The following is a 20,035-nucleotide window of genomic DNA, read 5'->3' as shown; positions in this document are numbered from 1 at the left end:
CCTTGCTCCCCCCCCCGGCCCCAACTCCTGGAGAGCTGTGACGTCAGCCCCGCGCTGGGCAGGGAGTGGGTTAAATGCTAATGATATTAATGAACCCCCAAGCGGCTTCCATAGAAAACGCAGGCGTTTGCCAAGCTGATTTTCCCCTTGGTGTGTGTGTGCATTGCGCCTTTCCTGTAATAAAAGCGGGTTTTTACAAGTGAGATTGGGTTTTTCTCAAACTCCGATTTCCCCTTATTCCCTCCGCCCGGTTGCTGGAGTGTGAAGTGTGTGTTGGGGGGGAAGTGGGGGGCCTTGCATTGATGGAAGAGGTGGGATCACTTTCTGAATATAAAGGTGTCAACTGAAGGCCCGTCCCTGGGGATAAAACTTGGCTGGAACACAAGGTAAGCGGACGATCCTTTGCAAGCTCTGCACTGGGCCGAGTTTATGGGCGAGAGACGGGCCCGAGAAGGACGAGCGAGTGGGTGGGTGGGGTGGGTGGAGGCCCAGTTGTCTTTAAAACCAGCACATCCTGCAGCATGTCCATCCCGCACCTGCCGGGGGCTGGCCTGGCCTGGCCTGGCCTGGCTAGGCTAGGCTAGGCTAAAGGGATCCTTCTGGGGCCTCTCCTGGTCTGTTACGCGATTAATACGGGTTTACATCGAAATCGGAGGCTCTCGCAGCTCCTTGACCTTGTTGCACAAGATCCTGTGAACCTCTGCCAGGTGTGTGGTTTTGTTTGGCGGTTTCGGTAATTCCTTCTCCCGGGCTATCATCCTTCGCCCCACGGGAGCTGGGAGATTTAAAGGGCTCCTAACATTGCTTTACTTGCTTGTAGGGGGATGTTCTTAGCCCTGGGCGCCACAGATCTTGCTGTGTATCAGCAGTCAGCAAATTCAATTAAATCTGCGACAGTTCCCTAACGAGAGGGGTCGCTGGCTGTACCAAATTGGTCATGGCGTATTTATTCCTCAAGCTTCGGAGCAAATCCCTGGCTTGAAAGGGGAAAGTTTTGTTTGTGATCAACTCCTTAGGTGATTCAGGTTACTTAATTTCTGCCGGTTCTAGCGGCAGGAATGCAAACCCCAGGTCATTTTGCCCATCGGTGGGTATCTATAGTACACCAAACACGTGACAACGCCTTTCTGTGCATAGCCGTCTGGGGAAACCCACGAGAAACGGGTAGAAAGGAACCAGCATCAGACAACTGCTGACATTGTCACACATGTGCAGAAGAGTCACTGAACCTGCTGTTCTGGGGATCACAGCCCGATTTTACATGTGGGGTTGAGTGGGCAGCCTGAAAAGCACAAGCTAAAATCCCAGATTTCAGCATGATCAAACCTACTTTTGTTAAAGTGTCAATAGTTTGCATTTGACTTGGGACCACAGCTTTATTATTGTGAAACCGAGTCAGATTAGCAAGGAGACTAAAGAAGTGGGGGTGGGGCACACAAACCCCCACCAGCCCTGGATAAGGAACCTAAAAAGGCACCTAGATTTAGAGTAGAAGAAAGGAGGAAGCTGAGAAATGCAAACCAAGGCAGCATGGTTTTAACCTAGCAACTATATTGATTCAAAGTGTGACTTAAAAGCCCTTCCTTCTGTGTGGAAAACTCTTGGTCAAGGTCAAAGCAGATACGCCACAGCGGCAAATGGGCAGAAGGATCTGCTGGAAAAGTTGGGAGGACGGTGTGTATTTAGGCAGGGGAATCAGATCAGAAATCATTTTGATTTTAGGTTTGATGTTCGGTAGGAGCCGAGGCCAGATTCTGAAATCGCCAAGCGGTTCTGAAATCTATGTAATGTTACTGAGCAGCACCCTGTTTTCTCCTTCATGTAACTTTCCGTGGTTTTCTTACCGTTATTGATATTTCATTTATTAACAGCAGACTATCTTGAGAATGTGATAGCTGAATAAATCGTCCCAAAGCCTAATTGAGGTATTCTGTTTCCAGGCCTTACATGGCGCACACACACACACCTCATTGTATTTTCTCCCTTTACGTCTAGCAATAATTATTCCCCAGTTTTGCATAAATCCCGATGACAATACTGAAATCATAATCATCACTTTCTGCTCTCTATTTTTGTGCCTGATATGTCAATAACAGGGAGACGCATCCAACAGCGAGAAACCAAAAATGACACTTTGTACTATTTAGAGACACCCAAATGGGAATGTTAAGTGAATTGAATCATATGGGGAAGGTATTAGGAGAGACCCAAAACAACAAATAAATTGATCAAGTCATTTAAAGCAAGACTTTCATTCCAACCTCACACAGTTATTAATTCCGTGCAGTAGGAGTTTCAGCCACTTGTGTTCTGTCTGAATAGCATATAAGAATAAGCATGCAGGTCCCCAGTTCTATCCACATGTGACCCCAGTGGGGTTACCCGAGTGCAAGCCAGGGTAAAATGTAGTTCAAGGTAGACAGAGAATCTAGAATCTCTGTTACAGATTGGAACACAAAAGGTGGGAGTAGCTGCAGATGTCAGATACAAATGAAGTCGAATAGCTCGGAACTCTTCCTCCCTCAGACATCAATAGCAGACGGCACCTACACTATATGGGTCTATTATGAGCAGGCCATAAGCACTCCTACCTCCTGCCTGCCTAGTTAAGCACATTAAAGCAGGATTTTCACTTTACTGATTGTGCATATTCCTTAGAATGCAACCCAAGGCATTTCAGAGAGATTGACGTTGTTAGTTTAAATTGGAAACATTGAAACTACGGGCAAAGGCCTTTGCCTAGTTCTGCCTATCCGAAACCATGCATAGTCGCAGGCATTTACATTTTTGGAATGGGGTTTCTTACAGTTTATATAACCCTGCTTGGCAGATACAATAAAATCAACTTTTTCATCTTCGCCAGATTCACAGCACCCAGCCTTATGGGGCTGAAGGTGTCTTGATCATTGTGTTGTGATCATGAGATGGTAGAACACAATTTGCAGGCAACAAGAACAGAAAAAGTGTTAACCCCTTTAAAAAAATATGCAGAAGCCAATGTACCATAGGTGCGAGTGGGTGAGAGAGCCCCCTCGATGACCTGTAAAGTTCGATCACTTCTCAATGCTACTTACTAATCTTTCAGTCATGGTCACTGGAAATTCCAATAGCTGATATCAATTAAATAATTTAACTTTTCTATTGTTTCTCTGGGGATTCTTTATTGTTTCTCTTAAACATTTCAGGGTAGTGCTCAGAAAGATTTAGGGTGTGATTCTGCTGGCTTTGAAGGTAAAGGCCAAACTCCAATTATTTCAGCCAGAGCAGGATTGGATAGTTATCCTCATAGAAGTCCCTGGGTGAGATCTCTCTGTTTACCTTTTCTTTTTACCTCCAAAGTTACTTTGTCTTGACTGCACCAACAGGAGGTAAAGAGAGTTGTCAAAGATCGCAGACAATAGTGTGAATTTTTGACTGAGATGGGAATGGATTAAAGCACTTAAATCTTTAACCCTTAAAATACTAATATATTTCATCCTTATTCTTTAACTGGATATTTTATTTAGGAGGAAGATAAGCAAAACTGACCACAGCGAGATCACTTCACAACCCTCTAGGGACGAATATTCAACAAATAGCCTACATTCCTTCCATTGCCTTCCTATATACGATAGTGCCAAAGTTACCTATGGAAGATGTGTCACTACTATAGAAAACAGCTGCACTCACTAGAGCAAGTTTATGGCTGTAACTGCGTATGTGAAAATGTATAAATTCAATTTCATTACAGTGCTCTATTAGCAGAGAACTTGTATACTTTAGTTAAGATTTTAAAAATTGTGTGTGTAATCTCTTGATCTAAAATAATGTAACTGAATGAGTAACAGCTCTTTTAAACCATAAGAAGAATGTGCCGACATTCTAGTTATTCATACAGGCAGAATTGTGCATCCTTGAACACTTCCACTAAAATTGTGAGCAATCACAGAAGAAAGACTTGCTAATTAAAGAATCTGGAAATCGTATTGAATCAAGCAATTTTCTGTAACACATGTATCCCTTTTCCTCATCTTTGGTCAGAGTTTATTAATACATTGAATGATATTTTAATAGCAAACCACTCCTTTGATAAGTAAGTTCTGTACATTTCCAGATCACTTCCTATCATTCTTGGAGGGGGTGAGGAAATCAAGAAGAAATTAGAAGAAAAGTTGAGTATCAGATAAAATGGTCATTCTTGGGGATGCTCATGTCACTGCTTGGGGCTATTCCTCTTGTGCAATTATTATTTAGTACATTATTTGGCACAAAAAGCTGCTGTTGTTGGAGGGGCCAGTTTTGCAAACTTTTGGGTCAAGTCCCATTGAAATGAACAGGACTGGGAATGGGTGACAGGGGGTGGACCACTTGATTATTTCCTGTTCTGTTCATTCCCTTTGGGGCACCTGGCATTGGCCACTGTTGGAAGACAGGATACTGGGCTAGATGGACCTTTGGTCTGACCCAGTATGGCCGTTCTTATGGTGTAAGAAAAGATTTGCAGTAATGGGCATTTTTAATAGGTAATATTGAACTATTTGTATATGTATCATATTGCAGTTCCTGCTTGGGGAGTACAAACAAATAGCTATTATAGCATGAAATTGGGGTTAATAAACTTTTCATCAAATGTCTTATTGGCCTTCAGCAAAACATAGTTCTTATAAAAGTGATTTCTGACTCTGCTGATCTATAACACCAGATACAAGGCTCTCTGTTATTTGTCAGCAATATTCTTTCCTCTGATGGTGTCGAAGAGCAACTCATGTTAAAATCAAATGCCCTCCTCCAGCCCCCTGACCTTATCCATATTCGCTATTAACTTGAAATGAGTCTTAAACATCTGGAGGGAAAGAAGTTCCATTGCTAGGGATAGGAGTATGGAGGAAAGGTTCAGGTTACAACAGGTAGTTTTTCTACTTTTCTTTTCCATTGAGGAAGGGCATGATTAGGCAGTGAGAATCTGCCTTCATGGGTGGCTGTGTTTGTGTGTGGTAGACTTGACTGGAAAGTCAGGCTCTTGTTTCTCTTTCTGGGGCAGATAGGAAGGATCAGGTAAGCATAACCTACCCCTTCTCCTTTTTATGGAGGTGATGAGGACTTTAACAGTGGATTAGCCCATGGGAAGCCACACCCAATTCACTTCTTCCTTGGGGGTATCAAATGGTAAGGGCTACCCCACATCTCCTGTAGGACTGAGATCTGTGCATGCAGGAAAAGTGGCCTATAAAAGGGAGCTGGTACCTAGAGGGATGATATTAAGGTCTTCTGGATTCCTATGTCCACTCTGAAGGTTGCGGCTGCTTCCACCCACCAGCGTCCCTTCCATTTACACCTCAACCTTAAGTTACTCCACCAACAATCCCCATTCATTTTACTATGTGGGAAAGGAATTTGATCATTCATTTCTTTCATGTTCTTTCCAAACATTTTGTAAGAATTTCCCAAAGGTGAGTGGATTATGACAAGAAAATCCCTATATAAGTCCGGACCAAAAGAAAAATATGCAGCAACCCTCAAACAACATTCCACACAGTCACTTACCGATTGTAGTAAACAGCTCATGCAAGGGCTGGTAAAGATTTGAATGGTGACCATTGCAAATGTGTCACCCTGGACTGAGTAAGGAGTTTTGTGAGCAGACTGTTCATTTATATCTTCAGCAATTATGGCAGGCCAAAGTACAGATTCTCCAGGACACAGCAGAGTGTTGTTTGTTGTATTGGTAGAGGTTATAACTTCAGCCTCTGGAACTGGAGGCACATGCTTTCTTTGACATTTTTCCTCACTGTACTCCAGAACTTCTGTAGATCAGTTCACTTCCTATGTTCCGTACTTGGCTGAATTTGATGTCCTTCTTAGCCTTCAATTTTTGTCCTTTAGTCATATTTTGCTTTAGTTGTGGAGTGGCAACAATGCTTTTCATCGTGAGTGTTATAGTTTTAAAGCTTCTTTCTGCTCCCTTCTTTTTGAAAGCCCCTGCCCCATGATGACAGAGAGATTCATTTTGGAGGATTATACTTTGTATGTTCAGCGTAATACACTAGCTCTGTAACTCACACTGAACAATAACTATTTTAATCTTCCCAACACTCAGTATAAATTATCTCATCCAATATGGCTGCCACCTAGGGAGGTCAAGGTGTTGCCTAGCAACACACCCATGTGACCATTTTCAACCTTCTTGACGTTTTCCTGTGGGTGGGTTATTGAGGAAACTTTGGCTTCTCTTAGGCAATGGCCAGCTTGGAGCCCTGAAGAGCCCCAGGAAGTTGCCAGACGGTTTAAAAAAAAACAAACAACCCAAAACCACGTAGTGCCTCGTGTTGCAGAATTTCTTTTATTATTTTAAAATGCGTGTGCTATTGTGCAGGGCAAGCGTCTTCCTCTTACTTTCCTGCTTTCTATTTTTGCTGGTTTTCTTATCAGTTTTTAGGGTACCTCAAATTTTGTGGCTGAAATCTGAGCCTGGGCCTTACTCTGGCACAGGACGAGGTGTATTATGGAACATTGGTGGCAAAATGAAGTCCAAGTGTCTCATGGAGGGAGAGGAGTGCAAGAGAGGGCTGGATATCTCACAGAGCAGAGGCTGGAGTGGGTTGGACTGATTAGCTATTGGGATGTGAAAGTGTTATTTTATTCCTTTCTATATAGATTCTTATACCGTTCTTATTGCCATAGTATCTGAATGTCGTCCACTAGTGCATTAAGCAACGGGACTAATATCTGTCACGTGTTTGTTCTCTCATCCTCTCTCTAGGGGGAGAAAGGTGTGCAATGGACTGATCTGTTTTGGAATTTATACGCACATTGCGGTATGTTTATGTTAGAGGAGGCAAATTCAAAGAGCTGCACATTGCACTTGGAGCAGAAGGATTGGCCTCAATTCCTCTGGGAGTTCCTTCTACAGTCTTGGGCCAGCCACCTTCAAGCCCAAATAACTAGACAGTACAGCAGGCTGTGTTTCTCACAAGGGGGACATATGCCTTGCAGTGGAAGGAGCCATGTGTCTCAAAGGGAGTGCACATGCTGGAGTATGTTAGAGAAACAGGCATGTGAGGGATGAATACTTATGGGGTGGGATGTTTACTGTGGGAAGAATGGGTGTCTCTGCTGTATGACAGTGCACAGGGGAGTAGCACGAAGTGTAGGTGTGTGAATCTAAATGGGACAAAAGGCCATCAGCAGCCTCCTCATCATGGTCATGCTTTCTCCATTCTTGGTGGGCAGGGAAGCTGGCTGTCAGCTGCCTCCCACTAAATATTCTCTCAAGCAGAGCCTGGTAGTGACCATCACTTCCTGTATTCCTTGCTGACCAGTAATTATGCTTCTAGGCAAAATCAAAACAAGTTAAAGTGAACTGTTATTAATGTGAACAGGAATCATTAGGTCAAATTCTATGACCTGTGCTATGTGGGAAATCAGATTAGATGATCGTGAATTAAATAAAACTTGATTTTTCACATTTAGTTAATCACTCCTGCGACATGTCCAGAATATCTGACAAAAAGTCTTTTGATGCAAGCCAAGTTTTTTCTTCAGCTGAGAAAAAAAAAATTTCTGAGTGGAAAAATAAGTGGATGGGCTGCTTAAGGTTGCCCTGTAAATAGTATGCCTGCCCACAGAATATACAAAATTTAATCTTATTTATTATTACATTTGTAAAATTGGCACAATGTTCTTGTTGATACCTCTCTGTTTCGATCTGTGGTTGATGACTTTTTTAATTTTCAGGGTTGCAGTGACTATATCACAATATCTTTGGTCGTTCTTTTACTTCACTTGTATTCAGTGAACACATTCCCTCTGGTTATCCATCAATCAATAAGCTAAAAAACACAAGGTTATACGTATCTGAGACAATTTCCAGCGGGTGCCAATGATAAGGTATTAAAATTCATAATTCTTTACTGTGCATGCTCAGTTGAATCAACTGATGACTATATTAGATGATCATATATCCTATAAGTATGATCATTGTATATATTATATGTATATCCTATAAGTGTATGTTTCTAGTGAGTGAGGATATATAATATACTGTGCATAAAGGGGGTGGGGGAGTGATACCTAGGAAAAAGACTGGCCACTAACAAAGTTTTCTAGTCATTGAACAGTCTCTCATTCTCTTTATTCATAGATGAAGCAGTGCAGGCAATTCAGACCAAGTTCACTTGCATCAGTGAAAATCTCCATTAATCCCAAATGCCTTTATAAAAGGAAATGCCAGGGTTGGCTTTTATGCCCACATAGGTACCTGACCCCATCAGGACAACGTGAAGCAAAAATCACTAGCAAAGGTGTTCTAATTACAATCTTGATTTACTTGTTAATGAGTTAGAAGTAAACACAAGTATTTTAGTAATCTAATAGTTCCGTTCACTTTGGAGAGAATGGGCCTAATTTTGACCTGGCACTGGTACCTAAATCAGGAATAACTCAACTGAAGTCAAAACGAGTGTGAGATCAGGATCGGGCCCAATGCACTCTGATATGGGAAAAGTTAAAATACTATCCTTTTAAACTGTGAAGGAAAGATAACTGACTACAAGTGGTCCGTGTGGCTTGCAACCACACTTCAGCTTTTCAAAAATCATTGTATAAATGTGTTAAAGCAACAACCATGGCTAAGCCCTGAGTTCTTTTTTTGATGTGGGTAGAGGAGGGGGTTGTGTCAAATATGGCCCTGTTTAATATCGGTTAGCCTAAGATTTTTCCATCTTGTGGACTGGTTTTATAGCGTTGGCTGCAGAACCATATTAATAATTGGATCTCCTAGGCAATCACATAATACACGGCATAATGTCAACAGAGAAGGTCCTTCCAAAGGGCCAGATCCTTAGCTGTTGCAAATAGGTGCAGCTCCATTGATTTCAACAGAGCTGTGTCTATTTACAGTAGCTGAGGATGTGGCCCAAAGTGTCTAGTTAGGGCAGTGAATTTAGAACCAACACACACAAATATTCCCTTAGGAAGCACAGAGCCAGCGTATGGCATTCTCTGCTGCTCAAACAGATTAAGTCAATTTCTGTGTCTGGAGTTTAGAAAGGGTAGTACACTTGTGTGATCATTAGCAATGTTTACAGCTATGCAGGCTAAAATACAGGTGATCACTCGCTTCACAGAACACAAATCACATACTTCAGGGTATAAAGTGATCGCCTGCAAGGCCAGGAAGAAAATAGCACCAGGTACTGCATTGCAGTATTGGTTGGGTGCTTTATGAGGTCACGCAGGGTTTGCCTTCTTCTGAAATCTTGGACACTGCTTCTTTGTATTTGTGATCTGTTTCAGGGGCTCTCAAACTGTTGTTCCTGGAGGACTTGCTGGTGGACTGCAGAGAGTTTGCTGATCTCATGGTGCTAACGTTCTAGGATTTCACCTGCTAAATTGCTTTAAAAGAAGCTACAGATATATATTAAAGACTTTCCCACTGTTACTTTTCCATGTGCACAGTTTGTTGTAGCTATCACTGGGATATTTTGTGATTACAAACACAAGGAAAGGAGCTCTAGGGGATTGGGAATGGGAGGGAAGATGGTGCATGAGACAGTCTCTTTAGCAAGATGTGGCCCACATGATAAAGGCTGAGAACATTTGACCAGGTAAATTCAAATATTTGACATCTTTGTTGGGAGAGATCCTTCTAGTGAAACACAGATCAGTGTAAGCGGTGCTGGGAATCATGGGATAGTTCTTTCTCTTGTGTCATGATTCTGTGAATGGCAATATACAGTATATTTAAACATCCTCTCAGGGTTGGTGTGGATGGTGTAATGGCAATAACTGTGGTGTAATGTAATATGGTGACGTACATGTAGAGAGTATTTTTATAAATATTAATACTAATATTTTTAGTGTTAACCATTTTTGATTATTTATTCTGCTTTGGGGTAGTGATAGCAGGGTGAAAGCACAGTTGCCTGGCACTATAATATACAGCTATTACTTTTCAGTTAGTTACAAGGAGTCAAAATTGGAGATGACATTTTTTGTTCTAATAAATACTTTTTGTTCCAACTAGTAAAGATGGTTCAGAGGGGACTGTCCTAAACATTAAATAATGGTTTATAAAAAACATTTTAATAATGGACAAAATACTGCACATTTACGGGGAGAATTAACTACAAAGTCACTGCCTGGTAATTAACCAATTTTCTGTTGTCAAGTACATTTGTTTAAATACTATTGACTTTTTGTATATATTGTCATCTGCAGCAAGTAGCGGCTCAAACTGCTGAAGTCTTGTTAGAGACCACCTAGAGTTTTTCCCTATATTAGGTTAAGTACCTAATCACCTGATGGATGAGCAAAGAAAAAGTTCTTTCCTTTCACCTTTCACATCGTACACATGAGTGTCAAGCTACCCTGCAGTGGCGTAAGATCCTGCATACCAATCTCAGGGCAGACTGTTAGGAAACAGGGCACAAACTCCAAACTGGAGATTTTACCAACTGTAAACTCTTCAGGCACTATAACAATTTTAACATGGAGTCACAGACAATCCTCTTGGGTACTCTTATCTATCTCACCACCCAGGCAAACTGCCTTTGTGATAAATTCAGATTACTCCCAGTCCCAAAAGCCCAATCACTTAACCCAGCTCAGTTGCATGCTAGATCTTACACCAAAGATAATCATAGTTTATTATAGGATTGGCTACAATCTAAAGCTTTATTAACTAGGAAAAGGAAACGAGCATTATTTACAAAGTTAAAGCAGGTAAACATATTCACACAAATGAGTTAGTCTTAATTTTCAAAAGGTGATAGAAGCTTCTCTAATAAGCAAACTCTATATGTCCCTTAGGGCTAACCCAGGCTAAGCACTGAGGATCTTTTGCTTATGTTTAGTAATCCTTGCCTCTCACAGTCCAAGTGGTATAAAGATATAGTTCCTCCCTGTTAGGGCTTTTTATTCCTTCCCCCTTTCTGCTCCAAGTTGCAAATACTGGCACATTGCCTCTTCATGGGGGCTGGGAGTGGGGAGAGCACTCAACAAAGTCTTTTGTCCTGTCATGTTCCACAATAGTTTGTCTGGTGTGGAAGGGCTTTTTTCGTCAGGCAGGACCTAACACCTTCTGTTGGAGACTAGTGCTTCACACTAGTTCCTGCTTCTTTCCTATCTGGTGACTTACACAGTTTCAGAGGCTTATAATGCAAACCCTCACCTTACAATATGAGATACAGATTTATCTGTGAGATTAATGCATGTGGCAACATACAAACATTCAATACAGACTAAAGACTAAGCACATTTCTATAACTCTAATACCTGTTCTGACAATACTAACACACAGGTGAGCCAGGCTAATTCTAGCTCTGTATTTGTCAATGTTTAGTTGAGACATGGGGCCCTTGGCATGACCTGGCACCTGGTTTTCCAGTGTCACAATGAGTGGAATTGCACACTGTAAAACCACCTGTTTGTATTTCTGGTCTGTAAGAGCTCATAAGCAAAGCCATCACCTGATGAGCAAAGTACAGCTCTGCTCATGTTAACTTCATGAGCTTGATTTCCCCTCACGGAGGCAGAGGCTGCTTTCCAGTGCTCTGCCAGGGGAAGGCAGCTTTAATTTACCATTGGACTTCCATAGGAATCCCACTGGTGGAGGTTCCCCACGGGAGATGTTGAATAAGCATGTCTCCTGGGTGTCCTGACTGCATTTGGAGTTGTGTTAGCCAGTGCCAGGCCAACTAGCAGAGCTTGCGGATGCCTTGGACCACTGCAACCTCCCTGGACGCCATCCTTAGGTGGATTTTCCATGTCTAGAGGCCCAAAGTCCAGGTCTCTCCAGGAGACACAGCCCCATATTGTCATGATTTTAACCAAAACAATATCTGAAAACACAGGACTTGCTATTAAATGCTAAAGGACCAGTATTTGCTTTTAACAGTGAAGTCACAGGGTCTCTTTTTGGAGGGTGAGGGAAGTGTTTTAAGGCCTGATCCTCTGAGATATTTGGTGTCCTGGGAGTTGAGGGCACTTCTCACCTGTCAGGAAATGCTCAGCATCTCACCAGATTGAGCCCGAGTGAGGTCAGTGTGGGCAGACTGGTTTAAAAAATCAACCCTCCCATCCACACCAACCAAACAACAACAATAAAACTGAAGAGAACCACCCCAAGGTGGATATGCTTAAATTGAGCGACCACATGATTGCACTGCTGGGTAATGCTTGCCCTTCCTCAGCTTGTCCCCTTCCTACCTTTTGTCACCCTCCCATTTTGTCATCTCTAGTATTTAGACTGTTCGCTTTTGGGGACAGGTGCTGTGGACCAAATTCACAAGCATAAGGAGGTCTAAGTTAGACACACACCCATGCTTACTCTGAGAGCCATATTTTCACTTAAACCTGCTCTACTGATATGCACAAGGCTTTAAAGCAGTGGCTTTCCACCTTTCCAGACTACTGTGCCCCTTTCTGATTTCTCTTGCGTACTCCTAAGTTTCACCTCACTTAAAAACTACGTGCTTACAAAGTCAGACATGAAAATACACAAGTGTCACAGCCCACTGTTACTGAAAAATTGCTTCTCATTTTTACCATATCATATAAAATCAATTGGACTATAAATATTGCATTTACATTTCAGTGTATCGAGCAGTATAAACAACTCATTGTCTAGATGAAATTTTAGTTTGCACTGACTTCACTAGTGCTTTTTAATGTAGCCTGATGTAAAACTAGGCAAATATCTAGATGAGTTGATGTACCCCTTGGAAGACCTCTGTGTAATCCCACGGGTACGTGTACTCCTGGTTGAGAACGACTGCTTTGAAGGAGTGGAACTTTCCCATTGTGGAGCCAGAAGAAGGAGTTAGTTAAAGCCGTCCCAAACATCATCTAACACCTCACTTTATAAGTCACACCCACTGACATTCTATTACCCAGCAAAAGAGCAGGCAAAAGCAGGGCTACGTAATCTTAAGTGAGTGTCCAACCCTTTACACTCATCTTACACATCACTCTGAACTTGGTCCCATATTTTTCTGTCTTCTGTGAAGTTCCTAGTAAACTTTTGAGTGCTATAAAATAGCTAATAAGTCAAGCAATGCTCAAGTGATGATGGTCTTGAATGAAGTAGACTGTCTTGCCTTATCTCTAGTAGATTTGAAGTGGTCCCACAGAAGATCCAGACCTGTTATCTCCCAATGATGTAATTTCATTTGCTCCCTGCAAAAGTGTAGGGCCAAGATAGCTGGGTTAGATACATTTCTACTGTCCCCTCTTTGGTAGGCAGCCTGCCGTGGGCCTGTCTCAGAGATCTCTGGTTTTCTTGGCTTGGTTTGTGACACAGAACCCCCCTCCCTCGCCTGCCCCCGTGACCCAGTCCACTTTAAGGGCTGTGGATATGGGCCCCTATTACAAAAGAACTACTTATTAGTCAATGAATTGGGCATCTTTGCTGAGGATGGGCTCCTGGAATTGGGCAAATTCCGTGTACATTTGCCTAATCCTGGGTTTGATACAGTTCCTTGGCATGTACAAGGCTGATTCTATGAGTCAGGCCACTGAACCCCTCCCAGCAGTTTCTGGATAAATAGAGGGCTTTAATTTCCAGCATCACAGAGCTCACATAAACGTCACATCTACCCACATCCTATCTGCGCAGGAAAGGGTATTATAGGAAGGAAGGTGGAGTCATTGGTGAGATCAGTCATGTGATTCACGCTCTCTCAAACTGTTGCTCTAAACTGAATTTATTGAAACTTTATCCTTGCAATAGCTCTACTTCCTGTAGCGTGTGCATTTCTGTGTGCTCGATAGGGCGGCACCGCTCCTAAACGCTACCCTCCAGCGGGCCTGTACTCCTGGGCTAGGCTGTATGCGTGAGTATACTCCTCTGCTTGCGTGGCCAGGTGCAAATAGCTGTGTTCTGCAGCCCTAGGGGGCAGATCCTCAGCTGGTATAAATTGACTACAAGGGGGCGATGACAATTTATACTAGCTGCTGAAGACCTGCCCTAGCACAGTGAAGCAGAAAGAGACTGCGAAGCTGCTTTGCCCTGGCCCTGGCCCTTGGGCAGTCATTCGCCCCAGTGCACTGCATGCATGAAGTCTTCCCGTTCTGGTGCGGTAGCACTTTAAGTCCAATTGGCGCTGGTGTAAATGACAAGCCCAGGGGGGCTGGGCAGTGGAGAACCGGGCCAGGCCTTTTGCTCCAGCCCTGCCAGCGGCTTTTCTGGAGTGAGTAAGGCCTGCTTGGCCTAACGCAATGCTGTGGAGCAAGCATGCCATTGGCATGTCAAAGAACAGCCTCCCCTGAAGGCTTTCAGAACTCAGCAGCCATACAGCGGCCTGGGAGCGTGTTTTATCTTCCCTGTTGTATCTGTCAGGAGATGAATAAGAGCCCCATCCATGCCATTTACCCTTCCCTCGACCTGTCTTGAGGCAAACAAGCGCCCCATCCAGGCCACTCAGCTCTCCCCGAGCTCAGAGCCAGACTGCGTCCCTAGCTCACCTCAGCAGGCCCGAGCCACAGTCAGAGGGATGCACCTTTTTTTTTTTCTTTTCCTGGTGTGGCTTTTTGCTTTTACAGGTTGCTGCTGACAAATCTATCTATTTGGGGCAAATTGTCAGGGAGAAACTTCCGCTCGAACTCTTTGGGACAAAACTGGCTCTTTGAAAGGGTAAATCCCATTGCACGAAGGGCTGAACAATGGGCAAATGTGTTGCTGCTGCAGCCGTCGCTGCCGCGGCCGCTGCTGAGGCCGGGGCTGCGACAAAGAGCGGATTAATTGGTGCCGCGGCTGACTGGTTCGCGATGGCTCCGCTCAGCCTGCGCCGCAGGGAGCCCCATTGACTGGGCCCCGAGTCCCACTTCTCACAAACTCCAAACAAAAGTCAATTTCTTTTTTATAAGGCCGGGGGAAGAAAAAAAAAAATCTGTTCGTGTTTGAGCTCGGGAAGTTGACTTGTTGGATTATAGGGCCTCGTGCTCTCTCTGCCTGTCTCTCCCATGCTTTAACGTTACTTCTCCCCTAAGACAAGAGTGAGCAAAAAACAAATGAAGAGACAAACCAACCATCCACACTGGTGTACGTGTGCATGCCAGCAAGCCAACTGGGTCCTAGGGACCTGAGTGTGTGTTCTTGTGCACGGGGGATTTAACGTGAGCTCTTGTTGAATGGTGGTAAACTTCTCCATAGATTATAAGGCCATTCCTGCGGTTTTCTGTAATGCTTTATGCTCCTTGGATGCAAGGCACTGTATGATGATCACGAATAATAACCTGTTCAGAGGACATCGTGGCCTACTAATACTTCTACCATTCTTCCTTTCAATTAGGGAGGTTTTCCCATGTGGAAATGGGCAACAAGCATTGATTACTTTGTGTCGGACTTCGGTGGTCTCTCTGGCTCACCCCAAAGTCCCACTGACTTCAAGGTGAGATTTGGATGTACAAGGTTAAGTCCCATACTTGGTTGATTTAATGCATGCATGAAAACTTTGCAACTTATAAAGGAGCAGTCAGAAAGGAAAAGAGAGACAGAGGTGATGTATCCTTTTCAAATATCAAGCTACATACAGATCTTTCTAGACATTTCAGATTCCTGCAGTCATTCCAGGGTTGAGGTTCTCTGGGAATATTTTGGGGGTAATTAATCACTTTAATGGTTGTGATGATCTCATGACACTTGATACACCATTTCATCATATTTGTTCCTCCTTTCAGAAAAGGTGATCCTTATACTACCACGCATGAAGAAGAGAGACTCTTATCAGATGGTGTCCTCCTCATTAGGGTGGTATAATAGTATGTTATATGCACACAAATATCAACAAAGTTACCTGCAGTTCATTTTCATGTATTTTTTTCTTGTAAGGGAAAATCAGAAATTTGGGTTCCCCCCACCCCCTTTGACCTAGTTATCTGCTTTTCAACCAATTTGTGTGCATTGCCTTGACATGTAGGGGAAGGCATACTACAGCTCAAAATTAGAATTGTTCCATTTAAGAGTCTTTAAAATAATATTTTAGACATAATTATTAGTAATCTAAATATTAACTTTTACGATAAAATATGTATTAGCTATGCTAATAAATTAGTATTATTAGCTTTGTAACTGATTACATAGTAGGAAAACAGAACATGAAATAAGGCTTAAGAGTATGAATTGCAGTGATTTTGATTTTCCAGGTTGATCTGAAGCTTAAGATGATTCCCACATATTATGTGTTTATATGCTCTGGGCATGAAGTTGTAATGTAAGGTCCACATAACTTACTATAGATTTTATTACATACACTCTTCCAGCAGAAGTAAGGTGTTCTAAAAATGGTTACAATTAGAGTTGAATGTTGCATATAGCTAAGAGCTCTGTAAGTATTTTCCAACTTGGAAAGAGCCTTCTAATGAGAGAAGGTAACTAGCTTCATCGCTGAATCAGAGGGCGGAATGAAAACCTCTTGAACCTTCTATTCTAACCCATCTGTGTAGCAGGATCTGCTTCTACTAGATAGTAAAGCCTTTACTGAGAGTGGCTCCACTGCATCCACTGCCTGATCCTCTTACCTGTATATTCCCCTCCACCCCATAGGTGTCCTGAATTGCTTCATGTTTAGTTGTAGTTATTGACAACTGAACTCCCAGGCTCAGATAATAATGAGTCTGGGACAGTAGACAATTAGATTATAATCACAGAAGATTATTCACTGTTTTCTTCTTCCTTAATAGAACCCACTTAGGAGACCATGAAGATTTTAAAGGCAATTTTTTTCACAAGTCTAAAAGAGGTAGGCCTGGCCTTCCCCAACCTGGATCTTCCTGACAGCTGGATTTTGCTCTTAAAATCTTCATGTGGAGCCCATTTAGAGGGCAGAAGACAATATAATAATGAGTCTTATTCATTCTGCCCCTTTATTATCATGATTCTGTCTATTCCACTACCAATAACTAAACCTAAACATTTTCAGGAGAGCACCCAAACTGAGGAAGGCCAGGCCAGCTCCAAGAGCAGGAATTATCATTTTTTTTCAAAGGTTTTGGAAAAATCAAAGAGACAAAGGCTAGAGATGGGGCATTTAGATCTGACTAAAAGTCACTGGTGGCTTTAGCGAGAGCAGCTGCAGTGGAGTGAAGTGGCTAAAAACCAGATTGGAGAGTATCAGAGAGAAATAGAAGAGTATGGAAGTAAATGAGTCACTTGAAGAGATGAGAGGAGAAAAATGTACTGGAACAACTAGATCATCAAGTCTGACCTCCTGTATATCACAGACCCTAAGCCAAACAATGGAAATGAGACCAAAGTAAATGAGATCCACGCGTAGAGAATAGGAGAGACCAATCAGTGCTCAAGGCCCTGAGATGGCAGAGAAAGAATTAAATGAGATATACTGAGATAATCCTGGCCAGGGACCTGCAGCCCTGTGCTGCAGAAGAAGGTGGAAAAACTCCCAAGGTCACTGCCAATCACAAGAATTGTGAAGTGGATAAGAAAGTGGCTAACGAGGAGAAGGCAATGGATTGTGCTGAAAGGTGAGTTATTGGACTGGACGGAGGTCACTAGTGGAGTTTCTCAAGGATCTGTATTGGAGAAAATCATATTTTTATTAATGATTTTGGCACAAAAAGTAGGCGTGTGCTAGTAAAATTTGCTGATACAAAGTTGAGGCATCATCAGTACAGAAGAGGATTGGAATATTATACAGGAAGATCTGTATGGCCTTAATGACTGGAGTTACAGAAATGGGATGAAATTCAGTCGTGCAAAACCATGAAATTAGGGTCTAATAATAAGAATTGAAGGGCTGTCGATTAATTGCAGTTAACTCACGCAATTAACTCAAAAATTAATTGCAATTAAAAAAATTAATCACAGTTTTAATTGCACTGTTAAACAAGAGACTACCAATTGAAATGTATTAAATATTTTGGATGTTTTTGTACATTTTCATATATATCTTGTATTCTGTGTTGTAATTGAAATCAAAGTGTATATTTTGATTACAAATATTTGCACTGTAAAAATGATAAACAGAAGAAATAGTATTTTTCAATTCATCTCATACAAGTACTGTAGTGCAATCTCTTTGTCCTGAAAGTGCAACTTACAAATGTAGATTTTTTTTGTTACATAACTGCACTCAAAAACAAAACAATGTAAAACTTCAGAGGTTACAAGTCCACTCAGTCCTACTTCTTGTTCAGCCAATTGCTAAGACAAACAAGTTTGTTCACATTTCCAGGAGATAATGCTGCCCTCTTCTTATTTACAAGGTCACCAGAAAGTGAGAACAGGCATTTGCATGGCACTTTTGTAGCCAGCATTGCAAGGTATTTACTTGCCAGGTATGCTAAACATTTGTATGCCCCTTCATGCTTCGGCCACCTTTCCAGAGGACATGCTTCCATGCTGATGATGCTCGTTGAAAAAAATAATACATTAATTAAATTTGTGACTGAACTCTTGAGGGAGAATTGTACGTCCCAGGCTCTGTTTTACCTGCATTCTGTCATATATTTCATGTTACAGCAGTCTTGATGATGACCCAGCACATGTTGTTCATTTTAAGAACACTTTCATTGCAGATTTGACAAAATGCAAAGAAAGTACCAATGTGAGATTTCTAAAGATAGCTACAGCACTTGCCCCAAGATTTAAGAATCTGAAGTGCCTTCCAAAATGTGAGGGAGATGAGGTGTGGAACATGCTTTCTTAAAAGAGCAACACTCCGATGCAGAAACTACGGAACCCGAACGACAGAAAAAGAAAATCAACCTTCTGCTGGTGGCATCTGACTCAGATAATGAAAACGAACATGCGTTGGTCCAAACTGCTTTCGACAGTTATCCAACAGAACCCGTCATCAACATGGACGCGTGTCCCCTGGAATGGTGGTTGCATCTGGCATGCGCATCTGGCACATGAATATCTTGTGATGCCGGCTACAACAGTGCCATGCGAATGCCTGTTCTCACTTCCAGGTGACGTTGTAAACAAGAAGTGGGCAGCATTATCTCCTGCAAATGTAAACACACTTGTTTGTCTGAGTGATTGGCTGAACAAGAAGTAGGACTAAATGGACTTGCAAGCTCTAAAATATTACATTGTTTTATTTTTGAATGCAGTATTTTTGTACATAATTCTACATTTGTAAGTTCAACTTTCATGATTGCACTACAGTACTTGTATTAGGTGAATTGAAAAATACTATTTCTTTTGTCTTTTTACAGTGCAAACTGTAATAAAAAATAAAGTGAACACTGTACACTTTGTATTCCGTGTTGTAATTGAAATCAATATATTTGAAAATGTAGAAAACATCCAAAAATATTGAAATACATGGTATTCTATTATTGTTTAGCAGTGCGATTAATCGCGATTAATTTTTTTAATCACTTGACAGCCCTAATAAGAATTTCTGCTACAAACTGGGGGCTCATCAGCTGGAAGCAACAGAGGAGGAGAAGAGACCTGGGTGTGTGGGACAAGCGCAGGATGACTATGAGCCACTAATGTGATGCCTCAACTTTGTATCAGCACATTTTATTAGTACACTCCTATTTTTTGTGCCAAAGGCATTAATAACAATATTAAATAAGCTTGGTCCCAATACAGATCCTTGAGGGACTCCACTAATAACTTCTCTCCAATCCAATAATTCATCTTTCAGCAGAATCCATTGCCTTCTCCTCTTTAGCCACTTTCTTATCCACTTCAAAATTCTTGCACTGATCCCCATCTTTCCTAATTTAATTCCTATTTGGTACCATATCAAATGCTTTACTGAAGTCCAGGTATATTAAATCTGCTGCACTTTCCTTATCTAAAAAGGACCCGTTATTTTCTCAAAGGAGGAAATCAGGTTAGATTCTCACGATGAACCTTCAGTAAACTCAAGTTGCATTACATTCACTTTACCATTTATCTCAGTGAATTTAATTATTCTTTCCTTCACAATTTGTTCTAAAGCCTTGCATGCTTCTGAGGTCAGACTAACAAGTCTCTAACTGCCCAGATCACTTTTTTCCTTTTCCTGAATATAGGTACAACAATAACTAATCTCCAGTCATCTGGTACCACCCCATACAGATTATTAAAAATTCTTGC

General features: G+C 42.0%; 1 long non-coding RNA gene across 4 annotated transcripts; it reads left to right on the top strand.

Annotated features, from left to right (window-relative positions):
* The first annotated feature begins 159 nt into the window (after positions 1 to 159).
* Positions 160 to 9,524, top strand: LOC122465022. Of its 4 annotated transcripts, none has more exons than XR_006289535.1 (5): positions 160 to 386; positions 4,094 to 4,150; positions 6,740 to 6,794; positions 7,714 to 7,866; positions 9,274 to 9,524. It is a non-coding gene; the product is annotated as an uncharacterized LOC122465022 (long non-coding RNA). The 4 variants fall into 4 exon arrangements; XR_006289537.1 differs by lacking the exon at positions 160 to 386 and adding an exon at positions 542 to 707; XR_006289538.1 differs by lacking the exon at positions 4,094 to 4,150 and having other exon boundaries at positions 9,274 to 9,522.
* The last annotated feature ends 10,511 nt before the right edge of the window (positions 9,525 to 20,035 follow it).

Source organism: Chelonia mydas, chromosome 3, assembly GCF_015237465.2.
Source record: "Chelonia mydas isolate rCheMyd1 chromosome 3, rCheMyd1.pri.v2, whole genome shotgun sequence".
NCBI lineage: Eukaryota > Metazoa > Chordata > Testudines > Cheloniidae > Chelonia > Chelonia mydas.
This window is presented reverse-complemented; position numbering and strand designations above follow the sequence as displayed.